Raw genomic sequence first — 12,381 nt, 5'->3', positions numbered from 1 at the left:
GTAATCAAAGCATTTCTTTAAATTTTGTGATGTACAAGAGAAATCAGAATGAGAAAATTGTCGGTTGCATCGTAACGAATGTGACGATTTTCCTATGGGTTGTAAGGAGAGGGTTAAAGCATCTAAAAATAAGGGAGACAAAGGGGAATTGTTTCAAATAGGGAACAGATGTAGATTCCAAGAGCACACTGTCACTATCATTTGACAGTTTGCTTCCCAGCCAGGGTCAGGACAAAACCAAGTAATCTCATTCAAAGACCAAAGACGCATGTACCTCCCTGCCCAATATAGCTAGGGGAATTAGGGTAAAATTGTGCAAATTAGTGATGAAAGCACCAAATTTGGTACAAAGTAACTTGAGACCACTATTACTCGATGTTGATATAGAACCACATTGAGAAATTCCTCTAACAGTGTAAAATAGGGAGATGAAAATCCGCCTATATTATGAGCTATATTAAAACAAAGGGACGTAATCCATGAAATATTTGTTGATTTGACGCTTTAATAATATATTGTTTTTAGCCCGTGTAAGCGGTTGATTATTTTGGCTTAAATAATTATCATTGTTAAAATTGTGACTTTATGTGATATAGGAACCGTATGGGCCGGTAGTATAGCTTTATTATGAGGACTGGAAGGGGATGGTGGGAGAGGAGATGGTGCTGGTGTTAGTTTTACTTGTGGTGTGTTAGTCGTCAACGTGATGAAGATGATGGTGGCAGTGATGTTGGTGATGATGATGATGATGATGATGATGATGATGATGATGATGATGATGATGATGAGGTGATTGTGGTGATAATAGTAGTGATGGTGGTGATGATGTTGATGAGGTGGTGGTGGTGGTGATCTTGGTAGTGATGATGATGATGTTGATGATGATGTTGTGGTGGTGGTGATGGTAGTGGTAGTGATGATGATGATGATGATGATGATGATGATGATGATGATGATGATGATGATGATGATGAGGTGATTATGGAGAAAGTAGTATTGATAATGGTGGTGGGGATGATGATGAGGTGATGGTGATCGCCGTAGCGGTGATGATAACGATGATGTTGATGATGATGATGATGATGATGATGACGATGATAATGATGATGATGATGATGATGATGATGATGATGATGAGTATGGTGATGATGAGGTGGTGGTGGTGATAGTGGTAGTGATTATGGTGATGTTGGTAACTATTCATTTCGAAAATGAAAGACTTTCTTGGTGATGTATATTAACATTTTTAGATGACTAGGATCCAACAAAAATCATATTTATTAGACAAATGTCTGTGGAACACATTTTTCCTGGTAGGCTTGACAGAATTCAAAGCAGCCTTTTCTAGTTTATCCTGATCTCTTTGAATTATTTTAACGGCGCAAGATAAGCCAATACCTCGTTGTCAGCTTTTTCCATGGCAGTGTGTTCAAGAAAACCATATTATGTTGTCTTATTGAAGGCTAAAAATGTTTCCTTTCCTGAGGTTAGCCTGGTAGGGCCGGCTGGAGTCTGTCTCTGAACCTGATTGGTTGAACATACGACTGGGTGCAACCTCATTCATGATTAATTCTGGCAATTTATGGACCCCCCCCCCCCTCTCTCTCTCTCTCTCTCTCTGCTCTGTTCTATACTTGAATGTTTTATATATAACATGGCTCCAAAAAGAGCGCTTTTGTGAAAGACAACGAATAACAACTTGCAACAACCTAACAGAAAACATGAATAAAACAACTCCAAACAGATTTGGCTATTAAACTGTGGAGGTATGGAATCATGAATAACACACACGACTGGATAATGGATTTTCTCACTAATCGTAAACAACTGAAAGAGCAATGTCAGACTCAGCTCCAGTACTACAGGTATGTCCCTAGGTACCGTACTAGGTCCCCTCTTGTTCCTTATCTACATCAATGATTTGCCTGAAAGATTGTCGCTAGAAACTCAACTGAGACTATTTCCGGATGACAGCTTTTGTACAGACCAATAAGGCATAAGAAAGATTCAGAAATTCTTCATCGGGACCTTGGTTCCAGAAAATTACCAACAAAAGAAAGATAATACACAATACACAACAACACACTTGAAGACGTCACCAAAGCAAAATATCTCGGAGTAACGATAAACAATCGCCTGACCTGGAAAGACCACATTGCAACTATACACAGGAAGGCAAACTCCACCCTGGGATTCTTGAGCAGAAACCTCTTCGGCTACAAAGTAACCATAAAAGAGAAATGCTATAAAGTTTATGTTAGACCAACACTCGAGTAAAGCGGTAAGGCATGGGGTCCCGAAATTTAAAAAAGCTATAAAATTCGTTCAACAAAATCCTCAAACAAATCAAAGTCATATATGACACCCCATTTGGAACCATTTAAGGAAAGGAGAGAGAAGAATAAACTAAATGTATTTTACAAAGGTCAGAAAACCCAGGTCAGGTTTCATTACACGGCCTCCAACAGAACAAGAGGAAACCTGGCAAATTTATGTTGCCACAATCTAGAGTGGACTACCATCTTCACTCGTTTCTGCCCTCAACTATACGACTTAGGAACAATTTGGATAACTCCCAGTAAAACAGTTGGGTAAACTGCTGCTGAGCCTTCCACGAGTAAGTTTCAGCTTGAAGAGGTAGAGGAAGAAGAAGAAACAATTTCAGCAACAGCAAAACTAGAACTTTGTTTGTTTTGGTAATATTCAGCATTTTTTGATGTTCATAAAAGGGACATGACAAATCTTCTGATAATGAACTCCCTGCGCAATCAAATCGCTATTTGATAATATGGAGAGAATCTGGACATCGTTTATAATTTCTGCAGCCACGCGGATATTTTCGTTCATGTCTTTTGTCATTATTGAATGGAGGGAAGCTTCATCTTATTGTTGCAAAGCATACAATGTGTCCTATTTCTTGTGATAACGTCATCTGAGGGAAAACGCATATTCTGCCTCCTTGGACAATGGGGCAATGAGAGAGTGTCTAGATCGGGATAATTTGACAAGTTTTCTTGTGATTTCTCATTTTTCACAGCGAGCCTTCTGATTTTTTGTGGCCGTATATCAAGAGCGACATAATTTGTGCCATTTGGTATAATTTTGCTTCAGGACCTCCAGTGCATCCTCAGAGCGGTCTTCAACAGACACATCTAGCTTGCCACTATCATTTGCTAATCCGTTAAAAGTCTTAACACCATAGCTGGTAGAACGCGACGCTACAAAAGTCACGTACCACACGACCACAAGATTTCCGCTTTGACAGAGCTGGGCATTCTATTTTTTTTTTTTTTTACCTCTTGACAAATTAATCATTTTGACCAATCCACCTGAATACTGCACTTTGCCAATATATAATTGTTAATAGTTAGTACAAGATTTAGTACATTGTCAACGCCATGATTTAATGGGTTAAGTGACTTAATCACGGGATTGTTGGTGATGGGGTTGAGACGGTTCATGACGGTCATGTTAAAGAAGATGATGATACGGACATCATCATTATTATTATTATTATTATTATATGAGGTGGGTAAAAGGCGACAGATTTCAAGTAGACACCGTTTCGTGACCTCGCCGACCCGAAAGCGGACGACACAACTAGCAACCGCAGTATGCGATTCATTGTTTATAGATATCTTCACATGAGCGGGAGTCTAATATTTTCAAATAATTTTAATTCAATAAGACATTAAGAAAATAAAGATTATACTCTTTGAAAGCTGTCGGAATATACCAAAGATATGAGAGGGAAAAAAATCATGTTTTTTTTTTTTTCGTATTCGTATTCGACCACCAAAACTTTGATATCTTCGATTTCACAATCTCATGTTCCGCGTTCCAATGCCGGTAAAATTTGAAATAACCAAATTGGTATACTTTTGGATGAAAAACAAATACTTTTAAAAATTATGTTACTCTCTTGGTAGATGAATGAATTTGATAAGTTGTATGTTATGAATAAATGATAAGTTATACTTCCGATTTCGATTTAAGCATCAGTGTACATGTGTACTCGGTACCGATGACGTAGTCTGTGACCTTTTGACACCAAAGCAAAATGTCGTTGTGAAGGCGGCAAGTTTCATCACCACCGTGAATTTTTACACGATTTAAATTGCTGATATCTTAGCTCTTGGAGTGATGAGAAAGTGGTTCTATATCACAATTTAAATCTTAGAGCACGAACTTTTTTTCATAAAAAATTCATGCTTTCATCACTAATTTGCACAATTCGGGGGTTTTGTGTCCCTAATTCCCCTAGCTAATATGGGAGATCTAGATAGATAGATAGATCAATAGATCTATTAGATGGATAGATTGGTAGGTAGGTAGACCGATGGATTCATGCATAGAGGATGTGTGTGTGTGTGTGTGTGTGAGTGAGAGAGAGAGAGAGAGAGAGAGAGAGAGAGAGAGAGAGAGAGAGAGAGAGAGAGGGGGGGGGGGGGTGCACTGTCATCCACGTGTCCTATTGGTGGGCCTGCCCTGCGGATCGACCTCATAGAACGGAAAATTTTGTCGGAGATCAGTCCACTACTCTAGAAGTTTCTAGTAACGGCCCAGTGTGCCAGTCGGCACAGGAAGGACTAAGGTCCACAGTTGCTTATGAAATAAAAATTGAAAAGGAAAATATTTTAAAAATAAAATTTTAAAAAAGAAGAGTTCGATTGTGTTATAAAATTTGGTGTTTAATTTCGAAAACGAATGACATAAGGCAAAGATTAATCATGATGATGGATATCAACAGTTCTATCGTGGTCACGATAATGATGATGATGATGATGCTTGTTTTAATGTCCTTTTCGGACAGAGACAACGCTGTTAAAGGCCGCCAGGTACTCATTTTACACCCGAGTATGGTGAGAGAATGTGAGTAAAGAGCCTTTTCCAAGGATTCAACTATGCGTCGAGCGAGGCTCAAACCCAGGACCTTCCGATCCAAAAGCGAGTGTCATACCACAAGACCTCATAGCTGCAACTATACATTTAACTGCCTCATCTCAGCTTAGGTCCCCAACCGGGACCAGGAAAAAAATCCAACAAAAACGAGCAATGTCAATCCAATACAAAGACGAGAGCACCATGGAAAGGAGACATATGAAACATGTTTCTTTGCTTTGAAGGGATTTACGGTGCTTACAACGTTTAGGTCATAGTAAGACAAAGGGGAATTGGTTCAAATAAGGAACATAATAATATGTAGATTCCAAGAGAATATCAATATCATCAAAATACTAATTAGTTTGAGATTACCTAAAAGTCTCATCCAGACTCACCAGCCCAGGATCCCACTAAGAGCAATACACTCAAATGTTTTACAAGATATGTTAAAAACAAACTAACAAAAATAACGATCAGTCCAAAACAGAGATATATCATTGTTTGTTTTTGTTTTTAAGGGTTTTACGGCGCTTGCAACACATTAAGGTCATATCAGCGCAAGTAAAAAAGGAAAAAAGGGATAGTAAAAAGTTCTAGAATTACAATTAAAGCAAAAAAGAAAAGGTAGACAAAGGGGAATTGGTTCAAATAGGGAACAGATGTAGATTCCAAGAGCACACCGTTAGAGTACTTAGTTTGAGATTACCTAAAAGTCTCATCCAGACACAAGGACAGGTCCCAACTTAGAGGAATACACTCAAATGTTTACAAATCATATAATATAATATGTAAACTAAACATATAATAATATAATGCATGATTTACAAGGAAAAAAATATCATCTCCCAAAACTATAACTATACATTCAACTGTTTCCCTCCCAGCCAAGGAACTCCGGCCAGGGTCAGGACAAAACTAAGTAAGCTCATTCCAAGACAACGATAGGAAACAATTGGAAAACGGGTAAGGGGGGATAGAAGACACAGCATGTACCTCCCTGCCCACTATGGGAGGTCAGGATCCCCACCCAGAGAAGAATAAATGAATAAGATGAATAAATATCATCTCTCAAAACTAACCCTATACAATTGATTGTTTCCCTCCCAGCCAAGGACTCCAGCAAGGAATCTGAAATCCCATTCCAAGACAAATACAGAAAGCAACTCAGAAAACAGATATTATAGGGTGATAGAATAGCAGAAGGGATCTACGCTCTCCGTGATGATGATGGCGGTGGTGGTGGTGAAGGTGGTTGTGATGTAGAGGTTATAATGGTGATAAAAACATACTATAAACCATCAAACTTTCAGATTGCAAAACCTGATCAAATTAATATGATATAGCAGCTATAATTCCATTTTTGTTCCGTGCATTCGATGACAAACATGATTTCAAAACATTTTCTTGAAAAACGTATTCATACAAACCTTTCATTTGATAAAGAAGCATATAAAAAATAATGCTCTGACTTAAACCAAGTTCCGAGGGTGGTCAAATTACCCCCCCCCCCCCCCCAACCCGCCTCCCCACCAAAGCCAAGGACTATAAATCAAGGATCTGAGTAGAAATGGTAATAAAAGCGCTTAGGGATTACTTGTAATAATCTATAATCTAGACTTTACTTATCCAGGAAAGTGAAATATGTCCATTTCTGTATTATTCTCATTATCAATATACCAGTTTTGAAATGTCTTACAAAATTAGCAATAAAATTTACATTTTTCAGTCTTTTATTAGTCTTAAGCTAAACAATTATTAGTATTCTGCTCTTAATTCCTATTACTTTGCTGTTTGTTTTTTAAGGGTTTTACGTTGATTCCAACACTTTCATTTCAGTGTCAGTAAAAATAGGATAGTTAAAAATTCTAGGCTTACAATCAAAAGCACTCGAGAAAAAAAAATATAACAAAAGGGACTGGTTTAAAAGGGAACAGATATAGAAGACTGGAATAGAATATACACGGATGGATCAGCAACAGCAGCAACCAGAAATAGTGGCTTTTTATTGAATGGCCAAATAGTAAAACATAAGACCTTTCCGAAGCAACTGGCATACATTGAACAAGTTAAAAAGCAAAGGCAATTGCAATCAGGAAAGGTGTAAACCTTTTGAGGAATTCAAGCACTGCAATCAAGGCCGAGGTGAGTCTTCCTAACTATTGCTAAGAAAGTCCTGTAAACATTGGAGAATCCAAATAACAAAAGAGTTGAATCATATAGACATTGACCTGGTCCAACTGAACCAAAGAGCAAAGAAAGGAATGCTTCTGTGGATCCCTGGGAATTGTGGCATCGTTGGAAATGAAATCTCGTACAGCCTGTCTAAATTGAGAGCAAACCAGTCTCAAGAAGAAAAAAGGTATGAATTGGAGAGACCAAATCCCTTATCCAGGTCAAGGTCAAAACTTCATGGAACAAGCAAAACCCAGAATACATGAAAAAAAGACCGCATAAAACGCCACAAAAGACAAAGATGAAGTTGCCATTTTCAGACTTCGAAGCGGACATAACCACACCACATGTTCAAAGCATTTAAGATTGGAGAAACAGACATTTGTGAATGTGGAGAGGGAAAGTAGGATGGCACACATGTTTTGCAGGACTGTACAAAGTACAATGAACAAAGAGCGACCATTTGGTCTGAGAGGACTACACTAAAGTAGAAGCTCTATGGACCTCAGAACGAGTTTGGGAAGACCACAGCATTCCTGCATCTTGTTGACCTTCAGCCATAAAGACATCATGAGGGAAAAGAAGAAGAAGAAGAAGAAGAAGAAGTCTGTTTTAAGAGATTTAACAGCATTTATGTCACACATGAGTCGTTTCAGTGCCAGGAAAAGAAATACATTAGATTTAGAAGAAAGAAGAGTAGACGGTAGAAGAAATGGAACTCTGAATCTATTCAGAGACAAAAATCATCGCCTTCTCTTCATCTTTTCCGAAAATTAAAAATGCATTAAATGAAACCATATACAGAAAACACATTTTCTGCTGAAACTCTGCCATAGAGCCTGTTGAATATCAGTTAATGTTTCTGCACTTGCAAGGAAAATTCCCTTTGTATATCTTTCATGAAATGGTCCGAGTTTATTGTGGTGCAAATGTCCTTGTTACAATACTGTGGTATCCAAGTTAGAATTGGTTTCTGTGATGAAGGATGATCTTGAAGCAGGCCTATATTTGTGGTAACTGAAGAGAATGTCTTCATGCATTCTATTAATGTAGGAAATTAAAGTTTTCTGGCCAAAATGGAATGGGTTGAGTCAGTGTACGGAATCAATGGTTTCACTCCAGAGCAACGACATAAAATTACAAAGGATTATAGATGATACATCAGAACATAAGAGTAAACAGGGGTTGACATTCCCTAGTCCTGAGATCTTTAACCACCACTAGGAGAAAGTTAACAAAAAGCAAATGTTTGTGATCAATATATATATTATGCATGACAATGGTAACAACTCCCTTTTTGACAACACATTTGTTTTATATAGGACCAGGATTATAGTGGAAATGTTTGGCAACATAAAAAAACAACAACCAGGGAATGCTTTTAAAACAACTGATTAAATAGTCTAGAGACCTGCTGAGTTCTGAAAATATGATTTATAATATTAGTGATTTCAAGAAATGACTAAAGAAAAAGAATATAACTGTAAAAATACACTGTTATGTTTGATTTTAAGGGGTTTTACGCGCTTGCAACACAGTAAGGTCATATCAGCGCGAGTAAAAGGAAGAAAACGGGATAGTAAAACGTTCTAGAATTACAATTAAAGCACTCAAGAAAAGGTAAAACAAAAGAGAATTGGTTCAAATAGGAAACAGATGTAGATTTCAAGAGCACATTATCAGTGTACTTAGTTTGAGATCACCTAAAAATCTCATCCAGACACCAGAACAGGTCCTCACTAAGATGTTTTTGTTTTTTATGTTTTTAAGGGTTTAACGGCGCTTGCAACACATTTAGGTTATATCAGCGCCAGTAAAAAGGAAGAAAATGGGATAGTAAAAAGTTCTAGAATTACAATTAAAGCACCCAAGAAAAAGTAAGACAAAGGGGAATTGAGAACAAATAGGGATCAGATGCAGATTCCAAGAGCATACCACCAATGTACTTAATTTGAAATCACCTACAAGTCTCATCCAGACACAAGCATAAAATCCAACAAAGAGGAACACACTCAAATGCTTACATTATACATTCAAACTAAAAATAATAATACATAACAGAGAGATGATTTACAAGGAAAAAAATATCATCTCCCAAAACAATAACTGCATTTGACTGTTTCCCTCCCAGCTAGGATCCCGGCCAGTGCCAGGACAAAACCAAGTAATCCCATTCCGAGACAAAGACGGAAAGCATGTTGGATAACAGATATAAGGGGATAGAAGACACAGTATGTACCTCCCTGCCCGCTATGGGAGGTCAGGATCCCCACCCAGTCCTCACTAAGAGAACACACTCGAGTTTACAAATCATATATTATATGTAATCAAGACATAATAAAGTGCATAACAGAGAGATGATTTACAAAACAAAAAATATCATCTCCCAAAACTAACTATACATTTGACTGTTTCCCTCCCAGCTAGGGTATCCGACCAGGGCCAGGACAAAACCAAGTAATCTTATTGCAAGACAGACAGAAAGCATGTTGGAAAACAGATATTAGAGAAAAGAAAATATAGTAAGTGTCTCCCTGCCCACTACGGGAAGTCAGGAACCCCACCCAGAACTATAGTATTACATAGGAAACGATGCAGGTTGGTTAGTTTGATTTTAGGCGTTCTACTGCTCTTGCGTCATATCAGTTCAAAGAAAGGGAAGATGATGGGGTAGTCATAAGATTATAAGAGTTCAACTGAACTTCCAAGCCCCCAAGAAAGAGTAAGACGAAGGGAACTCTTTCAAACAGAGAGAAGTAAAATGATATGTCCTCATGTCTAGTATGAGCCCACTTAAAAAGTTTCACCTATGTTTTTGTTTGTTTTTAAGGGTTTTACGGCACTTGCAACACATTTAGGTCATATGAGCGCCAGGAAAAAGGAAGAAAATGGGATAGTAAAAACATGAAGAAAATTGGATAGTAAAAACATTCTAGATGTACAATTAAAAGGACTTGAGGAAAAAGTAAGACAAAGTGGGAATTAGTTCAAAAAGGGGAACATGTAGATTCCAAGAGTACACTATTGGTGTACTTAGTTTGAGATCACCTTAAAGTCTCAGAGGTGATTTACAAGGAAAAAAATATCACCTCTCATAACTACTGTAACTATACAGTATACATTTGACAGTTTCCCTCCAAACCAAGGATTCCAGCCAGGGTCAGCACAAAACAAAGTAATCTCATTCCAAGTCAAAGACAGAAAGCTATTTTGGAAAACAGAAACAGGTGGATAGAGGACAAAGCAAGTCCTGTCATGCCCACTATGGGAGGTCGGGAACCCCACCCAGAAAGTTTCACCTAGATCCATGGACAAGAACGAGGCATCCAAATAGAGAAACTATGAATGCTACTAAAGACCTGCTAACAAAGATTATTAACAATTTAAAACATCGTCTACAACGAAAGGGAAATATCTATCTTTTTGTTTCCCTCTCAAAAAAAAAAAAAATCTCATTCAAGATCAAAGAAACAGGGCCTCGACAGACAATGGGGATAGAGAAGACAGCAGAGAATCTCAAGGTCTTAGGAAAGACATTTCTTTACCTGAAAAAAATATCTTTAACCACCACTCAGAGAAAAAAAAAATCTTTATCAATATTTATCGATTTGTAATTTGTCAATTTTTGTAACAATATGCAGGTCTGCTTAAACTAATTAAACCACTACAGCACCAAAATATTTATTTTCAAATGCTTCAGATTGAGATCATACAAACGGTTGGGGACATCCTCACATTTTAAAAGATACAAACCTTTACATTTATTAGGATTCATCTGCTCATGTTATTTTTTATCCTTGGACAAGATCAATATAAATGAGAAACAATTAAATGACAAAAGAGCATAAGCATCCATTTTGACAACAATGCAAATCATATATTTTAATCAAAACATGAAATAAATATTTATCAAATTTTCACAAAATCATACCATTATATGTCAATCAATACTTGTACAAATATATCACACATTATAGTACAACAAGCAGAGGCAAAGATTCATGTGACACTAGGTCATTGTGTCGCAGACTGGTTTATTTCACTCCCTATGATCACATAAGCTTGCAAGATCACATAACTGAATAGCCCAGTGGGACATTTTAGAGAACACAATTGAATTATGGCACCAAAAAAAAAAATATAAAGGAAGAACAAAAAAACCCCCAAAAAACACACAAATAATGCAAAAATTCTGTCCCTTACTTTCTAGAGAACAATCAGTAATTTTAATTTTTTTTAATTTGGAAAATGTTTGTGTCTTCCACATTGAATTGAGACATCCCGAATAAAAATTTGCACCAAGATTACATGTGACAAACCCTGTCCCGCATACAATTTCAATAAAAAGAACAAAAGAAAAATAACAATAACTTAAATATATATCACCAAGAATCACTTCATATGATATAACATTAATAAAACATTGATCTTCAGCACATTTTAAAATGGAGTTTAAAAAAAGAAATGACATAAAATACTGAAAGAAAACAATTCTTAAAATAAAACCAGCACCACAAGCAAAACTTTATTATGATATCGGTTAACTATTACAATATTATCAATCATAATAACAGTTGAAAGCTATGCATTCTCCTACTAGGAATGCGGTTTCCACTTGACCTCAAACTGATTAAAATTGTGTTTTAAAAATTTAACTAAAAAGTTATAAGCCTCACTACGATCACTAAGGCTTTGTTTGTTTGTTTTTAAGGGTTTTACGGCGCTTGCAACACATTTAGGTTATATCAGCGCCAGTAAAAAGGAAGAAAATAGGATAGTAAAAAGTTCTAGAATTACAATTAAAGCACCCAAGAAAAAGTAAGACAAAGGGGAACTGGGAAGAAATAGGGATCAGATGTAGATTCCAAGAGCACACCACCAATGTACTTTGAGATCACCTATAAGTCCCATCCGGACACAAGCACAAAATCCAACAAAGAGGAATACACTCAAATGCTTAAATCATACATTCAAAAATAACAAATTTAATAATACACAACAGAGAGATGATTTACAAGGAAAAAAAGATCATCTCCCAAAACAATAACTATGCATTTGACTGTTTCCCTCCCAGCCAGGACTCCGGCCAGGGCCAGGGCAAAACCAAGGAATCTCATTCCAAGACAAAGACAGAAAGCATGTTGGAAAACAGATATAAGGGGATAGAAGAGACAGTATGTTACTCCCTGCCCACTATGGGAGACTAAGGCTTTACTTTAAAAGTCAATATAAACATTCAGAGGAGCCTTCCAAGTTGTTCATGTGTAATTGATTCTGTTGAGTCCATCGATGATTGTAATTAATACTGGTTCCATTTTCAGGGAA

At 37.0% G+C, this 12,381-nt stretch overlaps 1 long non-coding RNA gene across 1 annotated transcript in view; it reads right to left on the bottom strand.

The window, feature by feature from the left end:
* Window positions 1–12,381, bottom strand: part of LOC144958845 (uncharacterized) — a 155,131-nt gene that overhangs the window by 84,310 nt on the left and 58,440 nt on the right. The window lies entirely within an intron of this gene.

The sequence above is a fragment of the Berghia stephanieae genome, chromosome 1 (assembly GCF_034508935.2).
Source record: "Berghia stephanieae isolate SIO BIC M18660-M18661 chromosome 1, UCSD_Bste_1.3, whole genome shotgun sequence".
Lineage (NCBI taxonomy): Eukaryota > Metazoa > Mollusca > Gastropoda > Nudibranchia > Aeolidiidae > Berghia > Berghia stephanieae.
This window is presented reverse-complemented; position numbering and strand designations above follow the sequence as displayed.